General features: G+C 45.4%; 1 pseudogene; it reads left to right on the forward strand.

Moving 5' to 3' along the window:
* The first annotated feature begins 22,039 nt into the window (after positions 1 to 22,039).
* LOC133088185 (cornulin-like) lies at positions 22,040 to 25,023 on the forward strand (annotated as a pseudogene).
* Positions 25,024 to 27,974: the final 2,951 nt, after the last annotated feature.

A 27,974-nucleotide genomic window follows, 5' to 3' on the forward strand; every position in this document is an offset into this window, starting at 1 on the left:
TTGTCGGATGGGTAGATGGATGGATGGAAAATGAAAAATTATTGTCCAGGAAAAGTTTCCTGATTATTCAGAGGTGGTCTGGTATTTTAGACTTCTCACCTTAACCCCAAGCGTCTGGCACCTATTACATGAAGCCAGATCTCAGACCTCAGAACGCCCCAAAGCAGCACAGCACAGTGCTTTCCCTGGGACCAGGGGGTGGGAACATCTTCCCCAGATTCCCGGCAAAAAGTTTAGGCACTGAGTAGAATGCAACCAATGCAGGGCTCCAACTGTGCTCTCACTTCGGCCCAGAGGGATGTCCTTGCCAGGCCACGGAGATGGGAGCAATGCAGTTAAGCACTTGACAAGAAGACAAAGCCAACCTCTCTACAGTTTGTCCCCTGCAGAAGAAGGGAGTGCTGAGCAACACACAAGCCTGGGGAACTCCAGAACAGGCGCACAGAAGGCAGGACCCCTATTGACAATTCAAATGAGATGCAGTGATGTTTACAGTAACCCAGACGTGGAAGCAACCTAAATGTCCATCGACAGAAGAATGGATAAAGAAGATGTGGCACCTATATACAATGGAATATTACTCAGCCATTAAAAAGAACGAAAGAATGCCATTTGCAGCGACATGGATGGACCTAGAGATTGTCATACTGAGTGAAGTAAGTCAGACAGAGAAAGAGATATATCGTATGATATTGCTTACATGTGGAATGTAAAAAAAAAAAAAAAATGATACAAATGAACTTACTTACAAAACAGAAACAGATTCACAGACTTAGAGAATGAACTTCTGGTTTCCAGCAGAGAAGGGTGAGGGGAGAGGGATAGTTAGGGAGTTTGGGATTGACATGTACACACTGCTATATTTTAAATGGTTAACAACAAGGACCTACTGTATAGCACAGGGAACTCTGCTCAATATTCTGTAACAACCTAATTGGGGAAAGAATTTGGAAAAGAATAGATACATGTATATGTATAACTGAATCACTTTGTTGTACACAGAAACTAACACAACGTTGTTAATCAACTATACTCCAATACAAAATAAAAAGTTAAAAAAAATAAAAATATTCACCTATTAAAAAAACCCAACAAAACAAAAACAAACAAACAAACAAAAACAAGTGAGGTGCAAACACAGGAACAAGTCTTAAGGGCAAAGACTTTTCTTTTTTTCATGTGGCCCCCAGCCTTGTTTGGCCTCCCTGAAACAGCTTCCAGAGAAGTGAATAAAACACCAAAGAGGGAGGAAAGCTTGATTTATTTCTCAACTCTCAGCCTCTCTCTCCCAAAGGCAGAGCCCACTGATCAAAACCTGAGGGTCTGGAACCTGGGCAGACCCCAGGAAGTAGAAGCCCAAGTGCCTGCTCCTACTAATAATGACCACAGCAGGCTATGGTAGCACTGACAATGTTGGCTTACATTGCAGGACACACTTTACAGGCTGGATCTTTGTTCTTGCTCTTTTCTCTGATTACTCTCCCACCACAGTGCCTTAAGTCTTAGCCATCCCTCAAAACCCTGTGCAAATGGGTGATCTGTGAAGCTTTCTCAGAGTCACCTACCACCAGCCTGAATTAAACAATATTTTCCCCATATTTCTATAATACACTGTTCATACTTATTTTACAACACTAATCTCAATTTCTCTTTCATTTGTATTTCATATGACTGTCTTTGATTATGTTCCTGACAAGGCTATAAATGCCTGGCAGAGAGGGACTATTTTATCCATGTCTGCATACCCCATGATTTTAGCCCTGTGTTCTAGGCATTTGATAAATGTCCATTAAATTGAATTACAATTTTCAAAGCATTACAAAGCACCATGCAGACAACTAGGTTCATAAGTTCAAAGCATATGGAGACAATAGGAGTTATCATATGGGTGGGGCTTATCTGGGAAGACTTCCTGGAGGAAGTGTGGCTGGAGGAGGCTGTGCAAGGTGGGGCTGAGAATCATGACCAAAGCCTGACTGTTAATTTAAGTTCTGGGAGGCAAAGGCCAGGCTTCTCTCCTTCCTTACCCACCTTTTTCCCCATCCCAGTATAGAATAGTGGCAGTATAGTACAGTGGTTAGAAATGCAGACTCTCAAGACAGACTGCCTGGATGTATATCCTAGCTTAGTCACTTAATAGCTGTGTGACCTTGGGCTAGTCACCTCATCCATCTGGTCTCAGTTTCTTCCTCCCTGTAAAGTATGGGTAAAGTAGTATCTAACTCACTGGATTATGTGATGATTTAAGGAGTTAATATATGTAAAACTCTTACTAGGTGCCAACAGCTAATTTCAATGTTTTATATAGATTAACTCATTTAATCTTCACACACCCCAATGAGGTCAATACTATTATTATCCTTATTTTACAGGTGAGGAAACTGAGACTCAGAGAGCGTGAGGTGGGGAGACTATTAGCATATCCTTCTCCAAAATGTCAAACCTTCTCCAAACATGACAAACTTGGATCTGCTTACCCCAAACCATACAACTCTTTCCCTGAAGAACCAGAACCAAAATCATAGCTCAAAATAATAATAACTTTGGGGCTTCTCTGGTGGCACAGTGGTTAAGAATCCGCCTGCCAATGCAGGGGACACGGGTTCGAGCCCTGGTCCGGGAAGATCCCACATGCCACGGAGCAACTAAGTCCATGCACCACAACTACTGAGCCTGCGCTCTAGAGCCCGTGAGCCACAACTACTGAGCCCATATGCCACAACTACTGAAGCCCGCGTGCCTAGAGCCCGTGCTCCACAACAAGAGAAGCCACCGCAATGAGAAGCCCGCGCACCGCAACAAAGACCCAACACAGCCAAAAAATAAAAATAAAAATAATAATAATAATAACTTTGCCTTTATTATAATTCATAACCATCTGCTAAACACCTTCACATTTGAGGCTCACTACACCCCTATGAAAGAGCCATCACCACCCCTGCTTTTCAGATGAGTGCTGAGGTCCGGAGGGGCGGTAGGACTTGGAGAAGCAGGCACTGTGGCTCCAGGTCAGAGAGCCTCCACTAGGCCCAAGCAGCCTCCAGCCCACAGGCTGGGCCACAGGGCATCAGGCAGGGGGCAGCAGCCCCACACCCTCTTCTTCCTCATGCCTTGAACAACTCGTCCTCTGGATGAATCCACACAGTCTCTGCCCAGAGCCCACCACGGCTGCTGGGGGCCTGGCTCATACCATCAAGAAGGTGAGTGAATTTACAAAAAACCAACTAAGGCTCCAGGGTCTAGAGATGACAGAAAACAAAAAGAAAACCATCACCAAACAATAGCAAAAGAAGTGTTTAGAAGTAATTTTCAGAATAAAAGAGTTTGAATATACAACAAAGTAATGACTTACAAGGATTTTTAATGAAGCATATCTACTTCTAATCTGATGAGCATCCATCATTAAATTTTTATAAACTGTGAGAAAACAAACAAACAAAATAAAAGAGTTTGGTTTGGAAGACTATATTTTTCATCTCTAAAAAACTGGACAAAAGAATTGAACCAAAAATTTATACATAAATTAGAAATGACCAATAAAATGTTCTCCTCATAATCAATGAAAAGAATTCAAAACATAGCACTGAGACACCACCAATTAAAGTGGGAACTGGGAGGTCGGAAGAAGATGGCGGAAGAGTAAGACGCGGAGATCACCTTCCTTCCCACAGATACATTAGAAATACATCTACACGTGGAACTGCTCCTACAGAACACCCACTGAACGCTGGCAGAAAACGTCAGACCTCCCAAAAGGCAAGAAACTCCCCACGTACTTGGGTAGGGCAAAAGAAAAAAGAAATAACAGAGACAAAAGAATAGGGATGGGACCTGCACCAGTGGGAGGGAGCTGTGAAGGAGGAAAGGTTTCCACACACTAGGAAGCCCCTTCGCGGGCAGAGACTGCGGGTGGCAGAGGGGGGAAGCTTCGGAGCCACGGAGGAGAGCGCAGCCACAGGGGTGCGGAGGGCAAAGCGGAGAGATTCCCGCGCAGAGGATCAGTGCCAAGCAGCACTCACCAGCCCGAGAGGCTTGTCTGCTCACCCGCCGGGGCGGGCGGGGGCTGGGAGCTGAGGCGCGGGCTTTGGTCGGATCGCAGGGAGAGGACTGGGGTTGGCGTCGTGAACACAGCCTGAAGGGGTTAGCGCACCACAGCTAGCCGGGAGGGAGTCCGGGAAAAAGGCTGCAGCTGCCGAAGAGGCAAGAGACTTTTTCTTGCCTCTTTGTTTCACGGCGCGCAAGGAGAGGGAATTCAGAGCGCCGCCTAAACGAGCTCCAGAGACGGGCGCGAGCCGCGGCTATCAGCGCGGACCCCAGAGACGGGCATGAGACGCTAAGGCTGCTGCTGCTGCCGCCACCAAAAAGCCTGTGTGCGAGCACAGGTCACTCTCCACACCGCCCCTCCTGGGAGCCAGTGCAGCCCGCCACGGCCAGGCTCCCGTGATCAGGGGACAACTTCCCCAGGAGAACGCACGGCATGCCTCAGGCTGCTGCAACGTCACGCCGGCTTCTGCCGCCGCAGGCTCGCCCCGCATCCGTATCCCTCCCTCCCCCCGGCCTGAGTGAGCCAGAGCCCCCGAAGCAGCTGCTCCTTTAACCCCGTTCTGTCTGGGCGGAGAACAGACGCCCTCAGGCGACCTACACGCAGAGGCGGCTCCAAATCCAAAGCTGAACCCCGGGAGATGTAGGAACAAAGAAGAGAAAGGGAAATCTCTCCCAGCAGCCTCAGAAGCAGCGGATTAAAACTTCACAAACAACTTGATGTGCCTGCATCTGTTGAATACCTGAATAGACAACGAATCATCCCAAATTCAGGAGGTGGACTGTGGGAGCAGGATATATTAATTTTTCCCCTTTTCCTTTTTTTTTTTTTTTGAGTGTATATGTATATGCTTCTGGGTGAGATTTTGTCTGTATAGCTTTGCTTTATAATAGCTTTATTTTACTTCACTATATTTTATCCTCTTTCTTTCTTTCTTTCTTTCTTTCTATTTTTTCTCCCTTTTACTCTGAGCCGTGTGGATGAAAGGCTCTTGGTGCTCCAGCCAGGCATCAGGGCTGTGCCTCTGAGGTGGGAGAGCCAACTTCAGGACACTGGTCCACAAGAGACCTCCCAGCTCCACGTAATACCAAATGGCGAAAATCTCTCAGAGATCTCCATCTCAACATCAAGACCCAGCTTCACTCAACGACCAGCAAGCTACAGTGCTGGACACCCTATGCCAAACAACTAGCAAAACAGGAACACAGCCCCATCCATTAGCAGAGAGACTGCCTAAAATCATAATAAGGCCACAGACACCCCAAAATACACCACCAGACGTGGACGTGCCCACCAGAAAGACAAGATCCAGCTTCATCCACCAAAACACAGGCACTAGTTCCCTCCACCAGGAAGCCTACACAACCCACTGAACCAACCTTAGCCACTGGAGACAGATACCAAAAACAACGGGAACTACGAACCTGCAGCCTGTGAAAAGGAGACCCCAAACACAGTAAGATAAGCAAAATGAGACGACAGAAAAACACACAGCACATGAAGGAGCAGGGTCAAAACACACCAGACCTAACAAATGAAAAGGAAATAGGTAGTCTACCTGAAAAAGAATTCAGAATAACGATAGTAAGGATGATCCAAAATCTTGGAAATAGAATAGACAAAATGCAAGAAACACTTAACAAGGACGTAGAAGAACTAAAGAGGAACCAAGCAACGATGAAAAACACAATAAATGAAATTAAAAATACTCTAGATGGGATCAATAGCAGAATAACTGAGGCAGAAGAACGGATAAGTGACCTGGAAGATAAAATGGTGGAAATAACTACTGTAGAGCAGGATAAAGAAAAAAGAATGAAAAGAACTGAGGACAGTCTCAGAGACCTCTGGGACAACATTAAACGCACCAACATTCGAATTATAGGGGTCCCAGAAGAAGAAGAGAAAAAGAAAGGGACTGAGAAAATATTTGAAGAGATTATAGTTGAAAACTTCCCTAATATGGGAAAGGAAATAGTTAATCAAGTCCTGGAAGCACAGAGAGTCCCATACAGGATAAAGCCAAGGAGAAACATGCCAAGACACATATTAATCAAACTGTCAAAAATTAAATATAAAGAAAACATATTAAAAGCAGCAAGGGAAAAACAACAAATAACACACAAGGGAATCCCCATCAGGTTAACAGCTGATCTTTCAGCAGAAACTCTGCAAGCCAGAAGGGAGTGGCACGATATACTTAAAGTGATGAAGTAGAAAAACCTACAACCAAGATTACTCTACCCAGCAAGGATCTCATTCAGATTTGATGGAGAAATTAAAACCTTTACAGACAAGCAAAAGCTGAGAGAGTTCAGCACCACCAAACCAGCTTTAGAACAAATGCTAAAGGAACTTCTCTAGGCAAGAAACACAAGAGAAGGAAAACACCTACAATAACAAACCCAAAACATTTAAGAAAATGGGAATAGGAACATACATATCAATAATTACCTTAAATGTAAATGGATTAAATGCTGCCACCAAAAGACACAGACTGGCTGAATGGATACAAAAACAAGACTCATATATATGCTGTCTACAAGAGACCCACTTCAGACCTAGGGACACATACAGACTGAAAGTGAGGGGATGGAAAAAGATATTCCATGCAAATGGAAATCAAAAGAAAGCTGGAGTAGCAATTCTCATATCAGAAAAATAGACTTTAAAATAAAGACTATTACAACAGACAAAGAAGGACACTATATAATGATCAAGGGATCGATCCAAGAGGAAGGTATAACAATTGTAAATATTTATGCACCCAACATAGGAGCACCTCAATACATAAGGCAAATACTAACAGCCATAAAAGGGGAAATTAACAGCAACACAATCATAGTAGGGGACTTTAACACCCCACTTTCACCAATGGACAGATCATCCAAAATGAAAATAAATAAGGAAACACAAGCTTTAAATGATACATTAAACAAGATGGACTTAATTGATATTTATAGGACATTCCACCCAAAAACAACAGAATACACATTCTTCTCAAGTGCTTATGGAACATTCTCCAGGATAGATCATATCTTGGGTCACAAATCAAGGCTTGGTAAATTTAGGAAAATTGAAATCGTATCAAGTATCTTTTCCGACCACAACGCTATGAGACTAGATATCAATTACAGGAAAAGATCTGTAAAAAATACAAACACATGGAGGCTACACAATACACTACTTAATAACGAAGTGATCACTGAAGAAATCAAAGGGGAAATCAAAAAATACCTAGAAACAAATGACAATGGAGACACGACGATCCAAAACCTATGGGATGCAGCAAAAGCAGTTTTAAGAGGGAAGTTTATAGCAATACAAGCCTACCTCAAGACACAGGAAACATCTCGAATAAACAACCTAACCTTGCACCTGAAGCAATTAGAGAAAGAAGAACAAAAAAACCCCAAAGCTAGCAGAAGGAAAGAAATCATAAAGATCAGGTCAGAAATAAATGAAAAAGAAATGAAGGAAACAATAGCAAAAATCAATGAAACTAAAAGCTGGTTCTTTGAGAAGATAAACAAAATTCATAAACCATTAGCCAGACTCATCAAGAGAAAAAGGGAGAAGACTCAAATCAATAGAATTAGAAATGAAAAAGGAGAAGTAACCACTGACACCACAGAAATACAAACGATCATGAGAGATTACTACAAGCAACTCTATGCCAATAAAATGGACAACCTGGAAGAAATGGACAGATTCTTAGAAATGTACAACCTGCCGAGACTGAACCAGGAAGAAATAGAAAATATGAACAGACCAATCACAAGCACTGAAATTGAAACTGTGATTAAAAATCTTCCAACAAACAAAAGCCCAGGACCAGATGGCTTCACAGGCGAATTCTATCAAACATTTAGAGAAGAGCTAACACCTATCCTTCTCAAACTCTTCCAAAATATTGCAGAGGGAGGAACACTCCCAAACTCATTCTACGAGGCCACCATCACCGTGAAACCAAAACCAGACAAAGATGTCACAAAGAAAGAAAACTACAGGCCAATATCACTGATGAACAGAGATGCAAAAATCCTCAACAAAATACTAGCAAACAGAATCCAACAGCACATTAAAAGGATCATACACCATGATCAAGTGGGGTTTATCCCAGGAATGCAAGGATTCTTCAATATACGCAAATCAATCAACGTGATACACCATATTAACAAATTGAAGGAGAAAAACCATATGATCCTCTCAATAGATGCAGAGAAAGCTTTCCACAAAATTCAACACCCATTTATGATAAAAGCCCTGCAGAAAGTAGGCATAGAGGGAACTTTCCTCAACATAATAAAGGCCATATATGACAAACCCACAGCCAATATTGTCCTCAATGGTGAAAAACTGAAACCATTTCCACTGAGATCAGGAACAAGACAAGGTTGCCCACTCTCACCACTATCATTCAACATAGTTTTGGAAGTGTTAGCCACAGCAATCAGAGAAGAAAAAGAAATAAAAGGAATCCAAATCGGAAAAGAAGAAGTAAAGCTGTCACTGTTTGCAGATGACATGATATTATACATAGAGAATCCTAAAGATGCTACCAGAAAACTACTAGAGCTAATCAATGAATTGGGTAAAGTAGCAGGATACAAAATTAATGCACAGAAATCTCTTCCATTCCTATACACTAATGATGAAAAATCTGAAAGTGAAATTAAGAAAACACTCCCGTTTACCACTGCAACAAAAAGAATAAAATATCTAGGAATAAACCTACCTAAGGAGACAAAAGACCTGTATGCAGAAAACTATAAGACACTGATGAAAGAAATTAAAGATGATACAAATAGATGGAGAGATATACCATGTTCTTGGATTGGAAGAATCAACATTGTGAAAATGACTCTACTACCCAAAGCAATCTACAGATTCAATGCAATCCCTATCAAACTACCACTGGCATTTTTCACAGAACTAGAACTAAAAATTTCACAATTTGTATGGAAAAACAAAAGACCCCGAATAGCTAAAGCAATCTTGAGAACGAAAAATGGAGCTGGAGGAATCAGGCTCCCTGACTTCAGACTATATTACAAAGCTACAGTAATCAAGACAGTTTGGTACTGGCACAAAAACAGAAATATAGATCAATGGAACAGGATAGAAAGCCCAGAGATAAACCCACGCACATATGGTCACCTTATCTTTGATAAAGGAGGCAAGCATATACAGTGGAGAAAAGACAGCCTCTTCAATAAGTGGTGCTGGGAAAATTGGACAGATACATGTAAAAGTATGAAATTAGAACACTCCCTAACACCATACACAAAAATAAACTCAAAATGGATTAAAGGCCTAAGTGTAAGGCCAGACACTATCAAACTCTTAGAGGAAAACATAGGCAGAACACTCTATGACATAAATCACAGCAAGATTCTTTTTGACCCAGCTCCTAGAGAAATGGAAATAAAAACAAAAATAAACAAATGGGACCTAATGAAACTTAAAAGCTTTTGCACAGCAAAGGAAACCATAAACAAGACCAAAAGACAACCCTCAGAATGGGAGAAAATATTTGCAAATGAAGCAACTGACAAAGGATTAATCTCCAAGATTTACAAGCAGCTCATGCAGCTCAATAACAAAAAAACGAACAACCCAATCCAAAAATGGGCAGAAGACCTAAATAGATATTTCTCCAAAGAAGATATACAGATTGCCAACAGACACATGAAAGAATGCTCAACATCATTAATCATTAGAGAAATGCAAATCAAAACTACAATGAGATATCATCTCACACTGGTCAGAATGGCCATCATCAAAAAATCTAGAAACAATAAATGCTGGAGAGGGTGTGGAGAAAAGGGAACACTCTTGCACTGTTGGTGGGAATGTAAATTGATACAGCCACTATGGAGAACAGTATGGAAGTTCCTTAAAAAACTAAAAATAGAACTACCATACGACCCAGCAATCCCACTACTGGGCATATACCCTGAGAAAACCATAGTTCAGAAAGAGTCATGTACCAAAATGTTCATTGCAGCTCTATTTACAATAGCCAGGACCTGGAAGCAACCTAAGTGTCCATCATCGGATGAATGGATAAAGAAGATGTGGCACATATATACAATGGAATATTACTCAGCCATAAAAAGAAATGAAATGGAGGTATTTGTAATGAGGTGGATGGAGTTAGAGTCTGTCATACAGAGTGAAGTAAGTCAGAAAGAGAAAAACAAATACAGTATGCTAACACATACACATGGAATCTAAGGGAAAAAAAAAAAAGGCCATGAAGAACCTAGTGGCAAGACGGGAATAAAGACACAGACCTACTAGAGAATGGACTTGAGGATATGGGGAGGGGGAAGGGTGAGATGTGACAGGGTGAGAGAGTGTCATGGACATATATACACTACCAGATGTACAATAGAGAGCTAGGGGGAAGCAGCCGCATAGCACAGGGAGATCAGCTCGGTGCTTTGTGACCACCTAGAGGGGTGGGATGGGGAGGGTGGGAGGGAGGGAGATGCAAGAGGGAAGAGATATGGGAACATATGTATATGTATAACTGATTCACTTTGTTATAAAGCAGAAACTAACACACCATTGTAAAGCAATTATACTTCAATAAAGATGTTTTCAAAAATAAAAAAAAAATAAATAAAGTGGAAACTGTTTAAAATAATAGGTATAGGGGTGGGGGGCAGTTGCAGAGGCTGAACATTCATGGGAGTATAAATTGAACCACCTTTTGAGAGAGCAGTTTGGTCTGTGGTATGTAAGGGCCTTGACGTTATTGATGTTCTTTGACCTCACAGTTTCGTTTCTAGATATTTATTAAGAAAAGTGTATAAAATAGTCACAAAAATAGGTTTAAGAGAATTCATGTGGTGTGTTTTACAAAAGAAAAAGAAAGAGGCAACCCAGAAAGCTAAAGAGGGGAATGATTAAATAAGTAATGGCACCTCCATCCAGTGGAATTCTTTGCTACCACTAAATATGACGTGGAAAAGTTGAAGATTATTTAATGAGCTTAAAGAAGTTAATTGTGGGGCTTCCCTGGTGGCGCAGTGGTTGGGAGTCTGCCTGCCAATGCAGGGGACACGGGTTCGGGCCCTGGTCTGGGAAGATCCCACATGCCGCGGAGCGACTAGGCCCGTGAGCCACAACTACTGAGCCTGCGCATCTGGAGCCTGTGCTCCGCAACGAGAGGCCTCGATAGTGAGAGGCCCGCGCACCGCGATGAGGAGTGGCCCCCACTTGCCGCCACTAGAGAGGGCCCTCGCACAGAAACGAAGACCCAACACAGCCAAAAATAAATAAATTAATTAATTAATTAATTTAAAAAACAAAAAAACATTTGAACTTTATTGTAGATCAGGTTTCCTCATACTTTGAAAAAAAAATATTAATTGTGAAAAGCAGGTAAAAAATAAACAGTATACTGTATATAGACTAATCCTCATATTATAGAAAAATGTATGTATACAGGGACACTATAATGAAGTGATTAAAAGCACAGACTGCTGAGCCAGAGTGCTTGGGTCTCAGTCTGAAACTGCCCTTAAATGCTGTGTGACCTTGGGCAAGTCAATTAACTGCTCTGTTCCTTGTTTAACTCATTTGTTATAGAAATAATAATGGTACCTTTCTCACTGATGCTGGAAGGACTGAATGAGTTAATAACTGGAACACAGTAAGTTATATGTGTTAGCTGTTCTTATCATTGCTTACACATAGAAAAATGACCGAAAGGATATACAATCTAAGATTGTTTCTGGTGGGTGGTATTACAGTAATGTTTATTCTTCCTTTTGATATCTCAATTTTCTAAATTTTCTTTCATGTACATATAGTGCTTTTAATAAGAAAAAAAAATATTGCTTTATTAAAATTAAAAAAATCTGAGACAGACTTCTTAGGAAAAAAGACAAAGAATAAAAGTCCAGACCAAGATACAAGGCATTGATGCCTTACTAAGAAATCAGGGCAGGGATGGGGGAGAACCGTGAAGTATGAAAAGCCAGGACAGGGAAAACCAGACTAGTACCCAGATGGTGATGGTTAATTTGCCAACTTAGCTAGGCTGTGGAGCCCAGTTATTTGTTCAAACGTCAGTCTAGATGTTGCTGTAAAGGTATTTTTTAGATGTGATTGACATTTAAATCAGTCAACTTTTATAGTAAAGCAGATTACGCTCCACAATGTGGATGGGCCTCATCTTATCCGCTGAAGGCCTTAAGAGAAAAATACTGAGGTCCCAGGAAAAGATTCCTGGGAATTTTCCTTCCAGAATGCCTTTGGCCTCTAGAGTACAACATCAACTCTTGTCAGAATTTCCAGCTTGATGACCTGCCCTGTGAATTTCAGACTTGCCAGTCCCCACAGTTGTGAGAGCCATTTCCTTAAAATAAACTCTCTATTGGTTCTGTTTCTCTGGAGAACCCTAATACACAGGACCACGTGAAGAAGCCAGGAGCATGCTTCTAACACGGCGCTCCCTCTCCGCAGCCTCCCCGGGGGTGGTGAGCTAGCCTGTAATTATCAGTCTATATCCTCTTCACCAACTGTCGGAACAGTTATTATTATGCTAAAAAAAAAAAAAAAAAGACCAATCAGAGGATTGTTAGTGCTGAAAGTATGTAAGAACACGGCCTTCCTCATTTAAGAAAGAAAAGAAAAACACACATCACAGTGGAGCAGATTTGGCCCTTCCCCAGATAGGACCACCTCACACCTTGCAGATTCTATGATTGGTTTTACGCACATGGCAGTAGTAGGATCAAAGAGAACCAAGCTAAGAAGAAGCCGCATTTTAGGAGGAGCACCCATGAAACATGCAGCACATCTAGAGAGAAATAAGTTCTGGGCAAGACGCAGACTGCACACCTCGTGTGCCAGGTCTGGGCCCGGGACCTCGAAGGCAGCAGCCGGGGCCCCCTTCCCCACTGCTCAGGACTCCAGCCTTAGCAATAGCTGCAGGGCTTCTTTCTACTCAGATCTTAGGAACGGACAGCAAAAAGGCTTAAACACGACGGAACCCACATTATTGTGTAAATGATTTGAACTTTGATAAAAATATTAAGGAAAATTGCATTCACAACAAATTACAAAACAATTTACGGAGCACTTCTGGGGTTAAGCAGAACCCCTCCTCGCTGAGGAATGGATGAACCACTCAGGCATGGTCCTCTCGGGAGTTCCTTCTTGTGCTCTTCTGGTTCTGTGTCACCCACTGAACCTCTTCTTTGTCAACATACCTCCAAATAGTCACATCCTTGTGCCATGAGCTTTTATAGAAATTGCAGAGAATTCTTCGGCTTTCTATTTGCAGCTGCTCGAAGTTCAGACTTTTCATCAACTGCAATTCAAATAGGACTTCTGGTCTATTTGGTACTGAATAGAGAAATACATGTTGCAACTTAAGGAGATATATCTTCTACAGATGAACACACATGCACAGTCATAATTCAACTGTGTTACATTCTAGAAACTATTACAGACCTCCCTCACACCATAGAAGCCTCTGGTTTTTCTGTTTAATCACACCAAGCCCTCTTGTGGAAGGACTTTGAGACCAATCCTGAGCAGCTTGTGTTCTGTTATCATCAGTGTTCTTGACCATTTTCATAATTGACGTCAGACATCTATTGAGAGTCTGCTTTTAACAGTCACCAGGAAAGTCACTGAAGGCTCATTATTTTATTTAATCTTAATTATTTTATTTTATTTAATCACCATCCATGAAGGAAGAGGTGTTATATAAACTCCATTTTTAGAGAAGAGGCAATGGCTCAGAGAAGTTAAGGGATTTGTCCTAAGTCACTGAGCTCATAAGGGATAGAGCCAGGCTATATCCTGGGACTGGTTGGCCTGTGAAGCCCTGTTTCCATTTTAACCAAAAGAAAAAAAAGTCATGCCTGCCCAAGGACAAGCTTAAAAGAGAGATTCAGAAGCAAGGGGGGAGGCCCCAAGTTCTTGGCTGGTGACAGCAAAGGAAGAGGCTAAAACCATCTGTCCTCTGTGACCCCAGATGATGCCTCAGGCTTCCATGCCCAGGCCTCAGAAAGCTGCTTTTGAGAATTTGCCACCCAACACATGCCAGGACTCCTCAGTGGGACCTTCTACCTAAGTCCCTGTTCCTTCCCAACTCAGGGGGCTGTGAAAGAGAGCTGCATGCTGACAAAACAACGCTTTCCCTACCACTCATGGCCACTCATGTCCTCACTCTCCACTGCCCCCCAACCCACCACGGAGGCAATTGTTAAGTAAGAGGCTAAGCCAGGGATAACAACGGTGGCTCCAGTCCCATCTCCACCCAAAACTGTGTGCCTTCGGACATGTCATTTCACCTCTTTGGAACTCAGGTCCCTCCTGTGAAACATGGAATAAGACGAAGGACCTTTCAGGGTGTTTGTGAGAGGCTAAGATTCCGGGCTGTGGGAAGCCACCTTGGCATGGTGGCTGGCGCACGGTCAGCACACAGGCAACAGGCGCTGGGCCCAGGCAGAGCCGCGGCCCCTCCTCAGTAAGGGAGCTGACTGCACCGCACTAACAGGGTCTCTCCCGACCCCGACGGACTCATGGCTGCCTCCTCAGTAGTGCTGTCTAACGTCCAAGGCCAGGGCATCCATTTCACCTGAATTTTACTCCTCGGTCCTGAGTGAAGAGTCTTGGCTTCTGTGACTGCTCCCTGGCGCTGGCCGCTGCCTCCATCCAGCCTTCCAGGCTTGCCCGTGATCAGCTCCCTTACACAGTCGGGGACTCAGACCCAGTCGTCAGGCCCACACTGGTGCGCCTGGAGGAGGCGGCTGCTGCCTTGGCCACTGCTGCCACTTCACCGACATATATCTGAAAAACGATAGCATGCACAGGTGCCAGATGTGCATTCCTTAGGCGGCAATGGTTGGCAGGCACGTGGATTCAGGGAGCACTTACGGTAATTGCAAAGGCCACCAAAGATGGGAAGCCATCAATTCGGGAACCAGGGAGTGAAAGCAGATTCTCAGCATTCAGGGGGGAGGGCTGCCCAGCCAGACGCTAAATCACTGCCCCAGAGAGTCTCCCCACCTGGCAACTCTGCACGCAGGTGATCAGAGGCAGGCTGACTGCAAGGCTGTGTCTAGCTTTCTGGACCACAAAAGTTGTGTAAGTTGAACATTACCTCTTTCTGTTTCATAGGTAACTATTGTTTCCCTTTGGATTGATCTGCAGATAATGGCTCTTAACATCAGCTATATATTCATTTGTTCTAAAATAGTTAATGGTGTATGAACTCATACAAAGGTAATTGAAGGAAGTCTGTGGTAAATCCTTTTATGGGAAAATAAACATACCTTTATTCGTGAATAATCACCCGCTGGTTTTTTAATTTCTATTTTTGGATTTTCCAAGGTGTGTCTGTTATTTATTATTTATAGATAGTGCTTCTTCAGGGATAGAACAAGGGATTCATCTGAACATTAATTCTGTGTACGTGAATTCCTCTTCTCTGTATTCAAAAGGACTACTTACTACTATTAATTTAAATAACAACAATAATAATTCCCTACGCATGTTTTAGTGTTGATCAGTTTACAACGCCCTTTCCCACCCACTGTAATTTTTAACCTCATAATAACCATCTGGCATAAGGAGAGCTTATCACTATTTTACAGATAAGGGAACTGAGGTTCAGCAGGGTTAAGGGACTTCCCCAAGCCACAGAGTCAATGCCGTGGTAAGCTGTGTTGGCCTCTTTCCACTCCTGAGGATAAAAGCCATGCCTACGTGCCTTCTTGACTTTCTACCATCAGGGTGGTCTGAAGACAGTGAATGTGTACATTTACCAATAGCCAGAGGCCCCTAGAACGACCCTCAGCGGCCCACAGCCTGCTGCATCTCACCCTCTTCCTATTAAATAAGGATTGCATTCCAAGCCCCCAAAGTAACTCCCTACTTCTTGGCTTTCACCTTTGCACACTCTCGGTGTTCCTTTGTCATTCAGTGTGCTCAGAACACCCCGTCATCACCTTTTAATCCTGGCTCTCTGGGACGGATGGGTGTCTTTGATGGATGAAGGAGGAAATAGCTGAAAGCTGACCAACCCTGGCGGAGACCAACACGGATGGGTTTGTAGGGTTTGTAGGAGGCCAGCACAAATCCAGTCCATCCTGACTAGAGCTGCAGTAAACCTGTTCCCCATTTGGTCCTGGGACCCCTTAGCCTTGGGTGCTGCGCTATTCTACTCTATCCTGAAGGGCCCAGGAATGAAGCCCAGTAGCTCTAGTGGGATGGAATATGGGACAGGCATGGTGTGGGGGACACATCACCCAGCCCTCATGGTTTGAGGGGAAAGCTGTGTTCTCCTGAAGAATGGACAGGGCTCTATACCAAGTCGTCACACACGTACTGCAAACCAGCCTTGTCCTCACAGAGGGGAACAGTCAAGAAAGGATGATTACGCAAACAGACAAGCAACAATAATGACAGCAGAGTGAAATAAATTCTGTAAAAGATGCACCAATAAAAGACTATAAGATTATTGAGGCCGAGCTAAGATGTTTAAGAGAGATCTCATCTGGTTGGAATAATCTGGAAATAGATTATAGAATCAGTGGTGGTTGAGTTGTTCTGAATGGATGGGAGCCATGTGCATGGAGGAGATGGAGAGGAATGCATTCAGTGCAGGAAGAGGGCTTGCAGGAAGGGGTTTGGTGGGAATTGACAGGTCCATGCTTTTGAGCAGTGGCTATGATAGGAATAAGGGCATAGTGGGAAATGCCTGTTACCATTGCATTTAAGTCAACAAACGTTTGATACCACCAGGACTTTATAGAGTTCTGAGCACTGGTGAAGCAGGAAAAGGAAGAACTCCTCCTCCCACAATATTTCTTCTTTTTCCCAGTGGGAAGAAGGAGGTTGGAATCTTCCAGTTTGCTTGTTCCAGGAACTCTGCCTATGGGTTGGACACCTAGATCTGGGACATTCAGATTCCCTTTCAAATGGCACCTTCCAACTTTCCTGGCCAAACCAAGGATGCCAATGATGGTGTTAGTCACGTGTTTCCTGCCTGAATCGGGTTTCGGAGAAACAGAAGGGCCAACACAACCTGTCAGATCAGGGATTAGGCTCAGAATGTCCCACAGATACTCACTAAGTCACTGGAAACTGTGTCAACAGGAACGTCTCTGGTATCTGCTTAATCCTTCCTGGTATTTCTGGGGCTGAACTTGAGAATCAGGGCTTCTGGGATGCTCTGACCAGAGACCAGGTAGGGTTGTTTTGGGAGAAGAGGCTCCAGTTGGGGCAGAGACAGGATAAGGAGGCTCAGAACTGTCCACTGTTCTTTTCCCCTCTCAGAACCATGCCCATCACCCTGCCCCTCAGTCAGGATGTGTGGGCTGTGAACGGACAGGTAAATTCTCTCAACACCCAAGTAACTTTAGGCAACAGCTCTCTGGCTTTTAGACTTGTTTTTGCTCTTTTCTCGGGGTGAAGCCCAGGATTATGGAATTTTCCCATCTTCTGCGTTTTTGGAGGGAGACTTGAATGGGCACCCTCTAGTCACTCCTGGCTGCCAGGCCTCTGTCCCACATCATCGTTCTGTGCTCCTGGGTGGAGATGAAGGTGTCTGGTGAGCAATTTTGTCTTTCATTGCTAAGTCATTATTTGGGGTGTGCAGGGCCTGTTCTCCCAATTAGGCTAATTTCTTGGAAAGCAGAATCTTATTCTCTACTTGTAGCCCACTACTGTGTAGCAATACCAGCTGATCTTGTAGAAATCAACCAGGTAGAGGTCACAAATGAATTCCTGAGTAAGTGTGTACGAAGAGATGCAAACATGAGTTTCTTTCTTTGAGATTTTCTGTTTACTCCAAGGCATAGTGAGCAAAGGATAAGAGTTTGACTCAACTTCTGCTAGGGTCCGTGGCCTGCCTCTGCCCTCCAGCACACCCAGGAGGTGTGAGTGCTCAGTAAAGTCCCTCATTTGTAACAACTCTTCGCAAATTTACCAACTAACAAATTTACACACTCAATTAGAGACTGTGGGTCCCAAGCTCTGCCACCTCCTCATCTCCCCCAGCCCCACACACCCACCCACTGCAGCCAACCTCCCTCCACCCAGTACACACATACACCTCATTTACCTCTACTTCTATGGAGCCCCGTCTTCACACCCCCTCCCCCAGGCTCAGCCCAGCCCCAGGCACGTGGAAACACACAGGCTTCGGAGGCAGGCAGACCTACGTTCAAATGCAGGTATATCGCTTTCTATGTGACCTTGGGTAGTTTACTTAACCTCTCTATACCTCATTTTCTTCATCTGTAAATTGGATGTAATAATACCTACCTCATAGTTACCCCATAGATAAAGCACCTGGCTTATCACTTTCCTAACTTACGTTCCTTTAGTTCCCAATTCTTTCTAGAAGTTCTAAGCCCCTTCCGATAAGGCTTAGCACATCACTCACAGCAGGAAGGTCTAATCTGCTGAACCCCCTCTTGTTCCCCAATTTCCCCCTCTCATACTGGTCTTCTCCTAACTCTGACCAGTAACCAAAGCAACCTCTCCCTTCACTCCCCCCCACCCCAGGACTGCAGCCAGCCCCTCCCCTTGCAGACAGACCTCTCCAACCACAAAGCCTGCTGTGGCCCCTCCTGCAGCCTGCATCTCACCCCTGCTCTTCGTCCTGTATTGGGGCTCCTGCCATGGCTGTCTTTGCTGTGCCAGACACTGCGACCAAGGCCCTTCCTGCACCTGCCCAGCCTGTCGTTGCCTTTCCTCCGTGCTGCATGCTGACGTGTAAGTGAGGATAGCAAAGATGCCTTTCCCCATCCAGAGGCACCCGGGAAGCTACCAGTACTTTCTGCAAAAGTGTGGCTTAGGACTGCCTTTGGGACTTGACTTCAGAGCTAAGAACGTTTCCTTCTCAGCATCCTCGAGGGTGGTTGTTCTTCATCAATGGAGGACAAAACTGATGTTTGGAAAGTGCCAAAAGTTGTGAAGAAGAGAATAAGCGGCAGCATGCTGTGATGGAGGGGACCACGGCCCGAAGTTGAGGGGCACTTGTGCAGCCCTGTCCCTTCTACACGGAGTAGCCACTTCTCTGAGAATTCTCAGCATCCTCATTTCTAAAAGGGGCTTAGCCATACCACCTCACAGGGCTGTTGTGAGGATCCAAGGAAATGAGATGGCGATGAAAAGCAAATCAAACCGTGATTGCCATTACTGTTATCCTCTTGGGGACTTTCTCCTGGGACTGCCAGGCTGTAAACTCCCTGAGATGTGACCCGCTGGTCAACACTGAGTCCTCAGGCCTTATAGCTCTGTGTCTGAATGGCTCTCCATAAATATCTGCTGATCAGCTGACCAGCTGAGTCCCGTGTCTTTGCAATGAAGTGGATACACATAGTCATCTTAATCTTCTTCTCCCCCTAGCTCTCAGCTGTCAAATGCTACCTACCTATAGGATGGGGCTGTGGGGGAAGAGGTATTAACCTTCTCTGTTTTGATCAAAAATGAGGCCAACCAAAAAGAAACGAGATAGGATTTATTGGTATGAAAGGCAATTCTACAACATTTCTTGGTATGAAAGGCAATTCTACAACATTTCTTGGTATGAAAGGCAATTGTACAACATTTCTTGGTATGAAAGGCAATGCTACAGCAAGAATTCCAAGAATGTTCTAAGGAATGGCAACCTCATCAGAAAAACACGTATAGCCTCCCAAAGTGACCATTTTGAAAAGGACAACCCTCAGTAGATGGATATGTTGATGAATGTTTGTATTTGAAAAAAAGGAGTCCCATGACTGTGCGGTCACACCAAGATGAATTAGACCAGCAGGTGAAACAGACAAGAAGGGAGGCGAGGCCGGGCTGCGCCAGCTTGGATGAACCAAGCCTTCCCGTGGGGCCGGGACATCTGTCTAAAACACTGGCCTCGATTAAATCCCGTATGAAAGGTTTCTGTCCCACTCACCTGGAACTCCACACACTGCTTAACAGCCTCTTGCTTCATCCTGCCTGTGCCTTAGCTAAGTCCCCTCCTGAAGAAACTCTTTCACTCTCAGCGTCTTGGTGATCTGAGCTCCTAAAACTGGGGCTGCCAGCTAGGGGCCCGTAGGTCTGTCAGTGGCAGCTGTGAGCGGAAAGCCTCTGCTCTGACTGGGCCTTGGGCCAGCCGCGGGCTCCCCCAAAGCAGCTGCACTCTCTCCTCCTCCCCTGCGGCTGCCCTGGCAGCAGCTTCTCTCGCTGGGAGGCTGTGCCGGCGGCAGCAACAGAACCAGCCATGTGCCTTCCTGGATCACCAAACGTCTCTGGTTCTTATGGTTCTGGAAGCCTCTTTGCAGTGCTCAGAGTCTGTGACACCAGGTGACTTCTGCCAACCCAACAATGGGGTTGAGCCTTCCCATGGAGGGAGGGGCTTACATGGTGGCCCTTCCCCACCCCAGGGCCATATTTAGGTGAGATGAGTATATCCATTTATTCTAAGGAATTTAAAGTATAACATAAAGGTCATCTTACTATCAGTACTGTTTATAGGTCAGTGGCTAAGGTCTGCCACATTGATAAAACAAACAAACAAACAAAAAAACAAAAACCAAGATCTTTTCATGAATCGAGGTACAATATTCTGAGTTCTGTACCTTGACGTACACAAGAAAGCAAGGTCTGCCTGAGATTTTTGGCTACCAGATGATAGCAAGGACACCCCCTGGAGAAACCCCCCTGAGGTCTGTAACCTTCCACACTGACCTGCTTCCTCTAGCACCGACTCCCCTGCCTTCCTTTACCGGCTTGGTTCTCTAATCATGCCGTCCTCTTCCTGTGCCCTTCTCCTTTCCTTCTCCACGGTACTCCCTCCCCCGGTTTCCCAGCTTCTGCAGCTTTCCATCCCCCCACCCTGCCCCCCGCATTTGAAGCTCACCATCTGTGATGGTCATCTCTTTTGGTCTCTCCGAGGCTTCTGCTCAATGCACCTCCAGGTCTCTTGCCTCTCGCCCATCCACCAAGTCCAGAACCCAGGAAATCTCTCCCTTCTGTTCCTCACAGGCCACCAGGGCCATGGGCTTGGAGGAGCCACAAGGCTATGGGCAGCTGACCTCCTCCCAGGTCCCAGCACTGAGGACAGAGGTCACATTCAGAGAAACTTGGACTCTCAGAATTGGAAGGCCTCCCACCCAGGGAAGGCTCCCCCTCCTCAGTATTCCCAGCAGCTGGTAGCCCAACCTCTCCGTGAACACCTTCCGAAAAGGAAGCCAGAAAGGGCAGAGTTGAGCCCTGGGGTTCCTGCTCCGCCCCCACTGGAGACAGGGGTTGACTCACATATGTACTTACTGCCTGTTGGTGTTCTCAGCAGGACCCTAACACCTGTGATAGGCAACGGCATTGCTCTGTCCACGTGGTACAGTCTGGAAGGCTCACTGCATTTGGGTTCTAGGATTTCTTGGCTCCTTATAAGCTGTGTGGCCTTGGGCAAATGACCTAACTTCTCTGAGCCTGTTTCTTCACCTATAAAAAAGTGAAGATAATAAGGATCACAAGAGATGATGCGTCTTAAATTGCTTTGTGAGCCATAGGGTGTACACAGAGGTACACAAATTTTATATGGGTATAATAACACACTAATGATATTTAATAGCACTTAGTCTAAGCCAGCATCTGCCAAGTGTTTTATATGAATAATCTCTTTTAATCTTTACAATAATCCTATAAAACAAATACTAGTATTACCTTTGTTTCATAGTGAGTAAACTGAGGCATGGACAGACAAAGCAACCTGCCCCAGCTCACCTGACAGGTAGGCGATGGGGCCGCATATAGATCCTGCCGCAGGGCCTGTCTCCAGCCACGGGTGCTCCTCCTCCCCGTTCCTCAAACGCACTCTGTAGGAAACGCCAAGGAAGACACAGCAGAGAGGCCGGAAGCAGAGCTGAGTATGCAAGGAGAGGACTTAGAGGCAGGAGTTCGCCCTAGGAAACAGCTGAGGTTGATTACAGAGCCCCCAAGGGGCTTTTCCTCTTTCCCCAGCTTGACTCGAGGATGCCTCAGTTACTGCGAAACATTAATGGGAGCATCGAAGCCTTCAGGCGCCAGGCCAGGATGGAGGGGGTGAGCGGAAAAGGCTCCTGGAGCGAGAGTTCGCTGACGTCATCGTGGTACGACGTGCCCAGCAAGGGGTTGGGGCAGGAGGGGAGGGAGAATGACCGTGTTTGCCTCGGGACTCTGAGCTGGCAGCCGCTAGATCCGGGCCCGCCAGTCCTAACAGAGGCTGCGCAGCAGAGAAAGAGAAGGAGAGGGAGCAGAGATGGTCACAGGCCTAGTCCTTAGAGAAAATACCTTGACTTCAATTAATTCTAATTTGGAGACAGGGTAAAGGGACAGCTCAGGAAGGAACAGAGCCTTTGACTACTCTAGAAATGACAATAATTGCTACTTTCCGCTGCTTCTTAAATCTGATGCGGTAGCCACTTCCTATGTCTACCAGAAGTGTGATCATCCATTAATTAGCATTCATGAGAAGCACAGCTCCGTGCCTGGCAGGAAGCAGTTGCTCAAACATATTAGCTGCGAGGTCACATTAGAAGTGAGGTTTTGGGGAGCAGGCTGTTAGCAGCTGGGGGAGACTCTGGGAGCCCCTCCCTGGCAAGCCAGACCCAGGGCCTTGATGCACTTCCCTGCCTCTCCCTGCCTTTGGTGCGCAGCTAAAGCAACCAGGATGGTGAAAGCCCCGGAGGCGGGAGAGCGTGGGCAGAGCAGGATGCTGATTCTGCACGCTCAGGGCAACCACCGTCCCACCAGACCCCCACCCACCCTGTCCTGGCAAAACGCCTGAGCGTCCTCAGTGAGGAGCTCACAGAATTCCCACGGGGCCGTCTTCCTGCTGTGCTTCTCTTGGTCTTGGGCTCATTGGAGAAAATATGGCCTCCGTGCCAGGGACCAGGGGCTGAGGACAGCCCATAGCATCACTATGAGCTCAATCATTTATTCATCCTTCATTAAATCTTTATTCAGTTCTCCTGTAGACCAGAAATTGGGCCAGACACAGAGGACACAAAACAAAGCGTGCTTCCTACCCTTGAGGGAGAGAGGCTGAACTAAATGAAAGTGATTTCGTGTCAGTGCTGCTATAGCAGTGTGTGTGTGTGTGTGTGTCTGTGTGTCTGTGTGTGTGTGTCTGTGTCTGTGTGTGTGTCTGTGTTTGTGTGTGTCTGTGTCTGTGTGTCTGTGTGTGTGTGTGTTTGTGTGTCTGTGTGTCTCTGTGTGTGTGTCTGTGTGTGTGTGTGTGTCTGTGTGTGTCTGTGTGTGTGTCTGTGTGTGTGTCTGTGCGTCTGTGTGTGTCTGTGTGTCTGTGTGTGTGTCTGTGTGTCTGTGTCTGTGTGTGTGTGTCTGTGTGTCTGTGTGTGTGTGTCTGTGTGTGTGTGTCTGTGTCTGTGTGTGTGTGTCTGTGTCTGCGTGTCTGTGTGTCTCTGTGTGTGTGTGTCTGTGTCTGTGTGTGTGTCTGTGTGTGTGTGTCTGTGTGTCTGTGTGTGTGTCTGTGTGTCTGTGTCTGTGTGTCTGTGTCTGTGTGTCTGTGTGTCTGTGTCTGTGTGTGTGTGTCTGTGTCTGCGTGTCTGTGTGTCTCTGTGTGTGTGTGTGTGTGTCTGTGTGTGTGTCTGTGTGCCTGTGTCTGTGTGTGTGTGTCTGTGTATGTGTCTGTGTGTGTGTCTCTGTGTGTGTGTGTGTGTGTGTGTGCGGTGTGGAGGTGCCGAGCAGGTGGGCTCCCAGGTTCGGGGGTGGGATGCCTGGGTGGTGAGTGGACCGGCCTGACCACGTCCTCCTTGGGGGAGGGATGCTGACTTAGCCTCTTCTTCTCCCCAGAAACCCCACGATCCGGCCACTGTGGATGAAGTCCTGCACCCGCTGGATGAAGACAACACAGGGACAGTAGAATTCAAGGAATTCTTGGTCTTGGTGTTTAAAGTCGCCCAGGCCTGTTTCAAGACACTGAGGGAGAGTCCTGAGGGAGCATGTGGCTCTCAGGAGTCTGGAAGTGGCACTCCTGCGGCCTCCCAAGAGCCAGGAGAAGGACAGAGAAGTGGCACTGCAGTGGGAAGGGCTGAGAAGAGACAAGGCCATGCGGGGAGAAGCAGCACACAGAGCGAGCAGGCTTCCAGGGGGCAGGGCGGGCCTGGGTCTCAGACCCCAGGTCAGGACATCAGCTCTGCTCAGGTCAGTCGTCGGGACAGGCAGTCTTGAGTCCCAGAGACAGGAGGGAGCCAGCCAGCAGATGCAAGCAAGGGGCCATGTGGAGCAGACCCAGAGAGTGCGAGAAGACAAGAGTCCTCAGACCAGAGAGAGGCGGGCGGAGAGGCAGTCACAGACCAGGGAACGGACAGAGCCCACCAGACAAGTGCGACCGTCACTGGAACGATACCTCAGACCCAGACAGGTGCCACCCAGACCGTGGAGCAGGACAGGAGCCATCAGACAGGAAGCGCCAGCATCCAGCCACGGGAGTCCATCTGTGGCCAGACCAGAGAGACTGAGACCCACGGTCAAGACAGGCATCAGACAAGCCAGGTTGTGACAAGAGGACACATTCAGACACAGGGAGGTGCCACCCAGGCCATGGAGCAGGAGAGGAGCCAGACTGCAAGCCACATAGGGGCTCGAGAACAGAGCCAGACTCAGAGGCAGTCAGGCAGTGGTCAAAGATGGACACAAGTGATCAACTATGAGGCAGGAGAGACAGTGCTGGGAGGACAGGCCCAGACTGGGGCAAGCACTGTGACAGGCGGCCAGGACCGGAGCTGCACTCACCCACCGTGCAGTGTGACAGGAGGGCAGGGAGAGAGCGAGCCCACCGTGGTTAAACAGGAGTGGGTTGATGACCACACGAGGGAGACAGTGATCCAAAGGCAGGACCAGGGCAGCCTGCACACCAGTGTGCCTTCAGCACAAGGCCAGGCAGTGGCGCAGCGGAAGGCAAGTGAGGCCTCACAGCCAGGGGGCTGTATTCCTACTTCAAAAGCAGCAAGCCATGAGTGCCCCAGCACTGGGGGAAGAAGGGAGAGTGGTTGGCTTGCTGTGCCCTGGCCAAGTCCAGCTAGCAGGTGCCTGGACATTAGCTCTTCATCGTGGTGCTTCTCTCTTAGGTCTTTCTCAGTGAGACCATTTCTGCAAGGTGCTTTCTATCCTAAACTCTTCTCTCTTACCTGCTTTGCTGTGCAGACCCTCTCAGGAGCAAGAAGACATAGAACAAGTCATCCCTTTGTGCCAAGTTTTCCTCAGCTTCTGCGGGTTTTCAGAGCTACTTCTATTTCTGCCATCTGTCCATTGCCCCATCTATCCTGATGCATCAATAAAACCTTCCTAAGCAACTGAGCTTTGTGTCCCATTCAATCACTACTGACATGGTGGGCTAAGGGCTACAGGGCTTTGATGATGAACTGGATGTGGTCCCTACCCTTGAAGAGCATCTGGTTGAGTAAACACTGTGCAAGATTCCAAGAGTTGTGCAGCCACTATGGAAAACAGTATGGCGATTCCTTGAAAAACTAAAAATAGAGTTACCATATGATCCAACAATCCCACTCCTGGGCATATATCCAGGAAAAGACAAAAGCTCTAAATAGAAAAAATACATACACCACACTGGTCATGGCTGCACTATTTACAATAGCCAAGACATGGAAGCAACCTAAATGTCCATCGACAGACGAATGGATAAAGGAGATATGGTATATATACACAGTGGAATACTACTCATCCATAAAAAAGAATGAAATAATGCCATTTGCAGCAACATGGATGGACCTAGAGATTATCATACTAAGTGAAGTAAGTCAGATAAAGACAAATATTATATGATATCATTTATATGTGAAATCTAAAAACTAGTACAAATGAACTTATTTACAAAACAGAAACAGACTCATAGACATAGAAAACAAATTTACAGTTATCAAAGGGGAAAGAGGGTAGGTATTAACAGATGCATACTACCATAAATAAAATAGATAAACAACAAGGTTTTACTGTATAGCACAGGGAACTATATTCAATATCTTGTAATAAACTGTAATGGGAAATAATCGAAAAAAGACTATATATATGTACATCTATATGAATAATCGAATCACTTTGCTGTACACCTGAAACTAACACAATATTGTAAATCAACTATGCCTCATTTGAAAAAAACGCTTCCAAGGGTTGTCAGAGTCAAAGAGAGATGTCATACTTTTATACTCGGCAGAGATGGATCAGGAAAGTTTCCACCAGAAGAGGCTTTTTTTCATAAATGCCCTTAAAAGACAAGCACGATTTATGTAGGCAAAGCTATTCTCAGTCTTTCACAGTCTCTATTCCTAGAGACTCTGTTCATCTTGAAAGGTCACATAGGAAGGCTGACCTAAGGTTACCAATAAATGGAAGAAGGCCACCGGGACTGTGTTAAGGGAGGGGAAAGGCATGTGTTACCAGGAACTGAGCCAAGAGCAGAGCCCCTGGGCTTCCCTCTCCTACCCTCTCGCCCATATCAGCTCTGATGGCTCGTGATGTCTCACTCACTGGATACGAACAAGAGGTTATGGGGTAGAAGCTCTTCACTCTGGTTTATTGTAAGAATCACCTTGGAAGTAGTTTTTAAAATACAGGTTTATAAACCTAACCCTAGAGATGCTAAGTTCAAAGGTTTGGAGTAGAGCCTATGCAAAATGTTTAGGAACTTCTTAAGGGGACTTCGGCTTCCAGTAGAATGGCAGACTAGATACTCTAAAAGGCCTCCCACAAGAAAAGAAGTAGATCCTGCATAAAGCACATTTTTTCATTGCATTGTTGGTTTACAGGAAATAAGGGAAATCTCCAAGGAGAAAACAAAATGTGTTAGGCTGAATAATAACCCCTAAAATGTCCATGTCCTAATACAAGGAATCTGTGGATATATTACCTTACATGGCAAAAGGGACTTTGCAGATGTGATTAAATTAAGGGTCTTGAGATGAGGATATAGTTCTGGATTATCTAGGTAGGCTCATTGTAATCACAAAGGTCCTTACAAAGGTGAGGCAAGAGGGCTGAAGTCAGTAAAAGGAGATGTGATCATGACCTCAGGGGTTGGAGTGATGTGTCACAAGCCAAGGAATGTGCATGACCTCTGGAAACTAGAAAAAGAAAGGAAACAAGTTTTCCCCTAGAGCCTCCAGCTGTTCTTTCAACACCTTGATTTTAGACTTGTGAGTTTCAAGGATGCAAGGGAATCAATTTGTGTTGTTTTAAGCCATTAAGTTTGTGATAATTTGTTACAGCAGCAATAGGAAACTAATACACAAAACAAAAAACCCAGAACTAGAGCCAGGAGAGTAAAAGGTAAGGCTGTCCTTCTGAGGACAAAGTGATTTTATACCTGTCCCTCACTGACCTTTAGGTATAAAGGCCAAAGACAAATAGCAAAGAATTTGCAAGGACACAGGGGATAGTGTTCCCACAATCCCTTCATGGGGACGCTACTAGAGAATGAGCTTCCAAAACAAACAAACACACAAAAACCAGAATCATAAAAGCATTTGCCACAGAATATGATACAGAGCATTTCGACATGTTTACTGTAGACTATGACTAAATAATGGGGATAAAGATGACAGGATAACATTTTACATTATATGCTCTAAATATAAATATAATAAGCTAACAAAAATGAAGCAGGAGAAAGTGTATAGAAAATAGAGTAAGTCCACTGATTGTCTTATGTAAGTATACAATTTTAAGTAAAACCTGGGAGTAGAAGGATATCACTTCGAATTAGATATTGAGGAAGAAAGAAGATGGGGAGAGTGAAAAAGTTTTCAGCAAATTCCATTATTACTTAGAGTAGGGGATGAATAGACAGTATATTTAAAAAGAGAGGGCGGGGGCTTCCCTGGTGGCGCAGTGGTTGAGAATCTGCCTGCCAATGCAGAGGACACGGGTTCGAGCTCTGGTCTTGGAGGATCCC

Source organism: Eubalaena glacialis, chromosome 3 (genome assembly GCF_028564815.1).
Source record: "Eubalaena glacialis isolate mEubGla1 chromosome 3, mEubGla1.1.hap2.+ XY, whole genome shotgun sequence".
NCBI classification, from domain to species: domain Eukaryota; kingdom Metazoa; phylum Chordata; class Mammalia; order Artiodactyla; family Balaenidae; genus Eubalaena; species Eubalaena glacialis.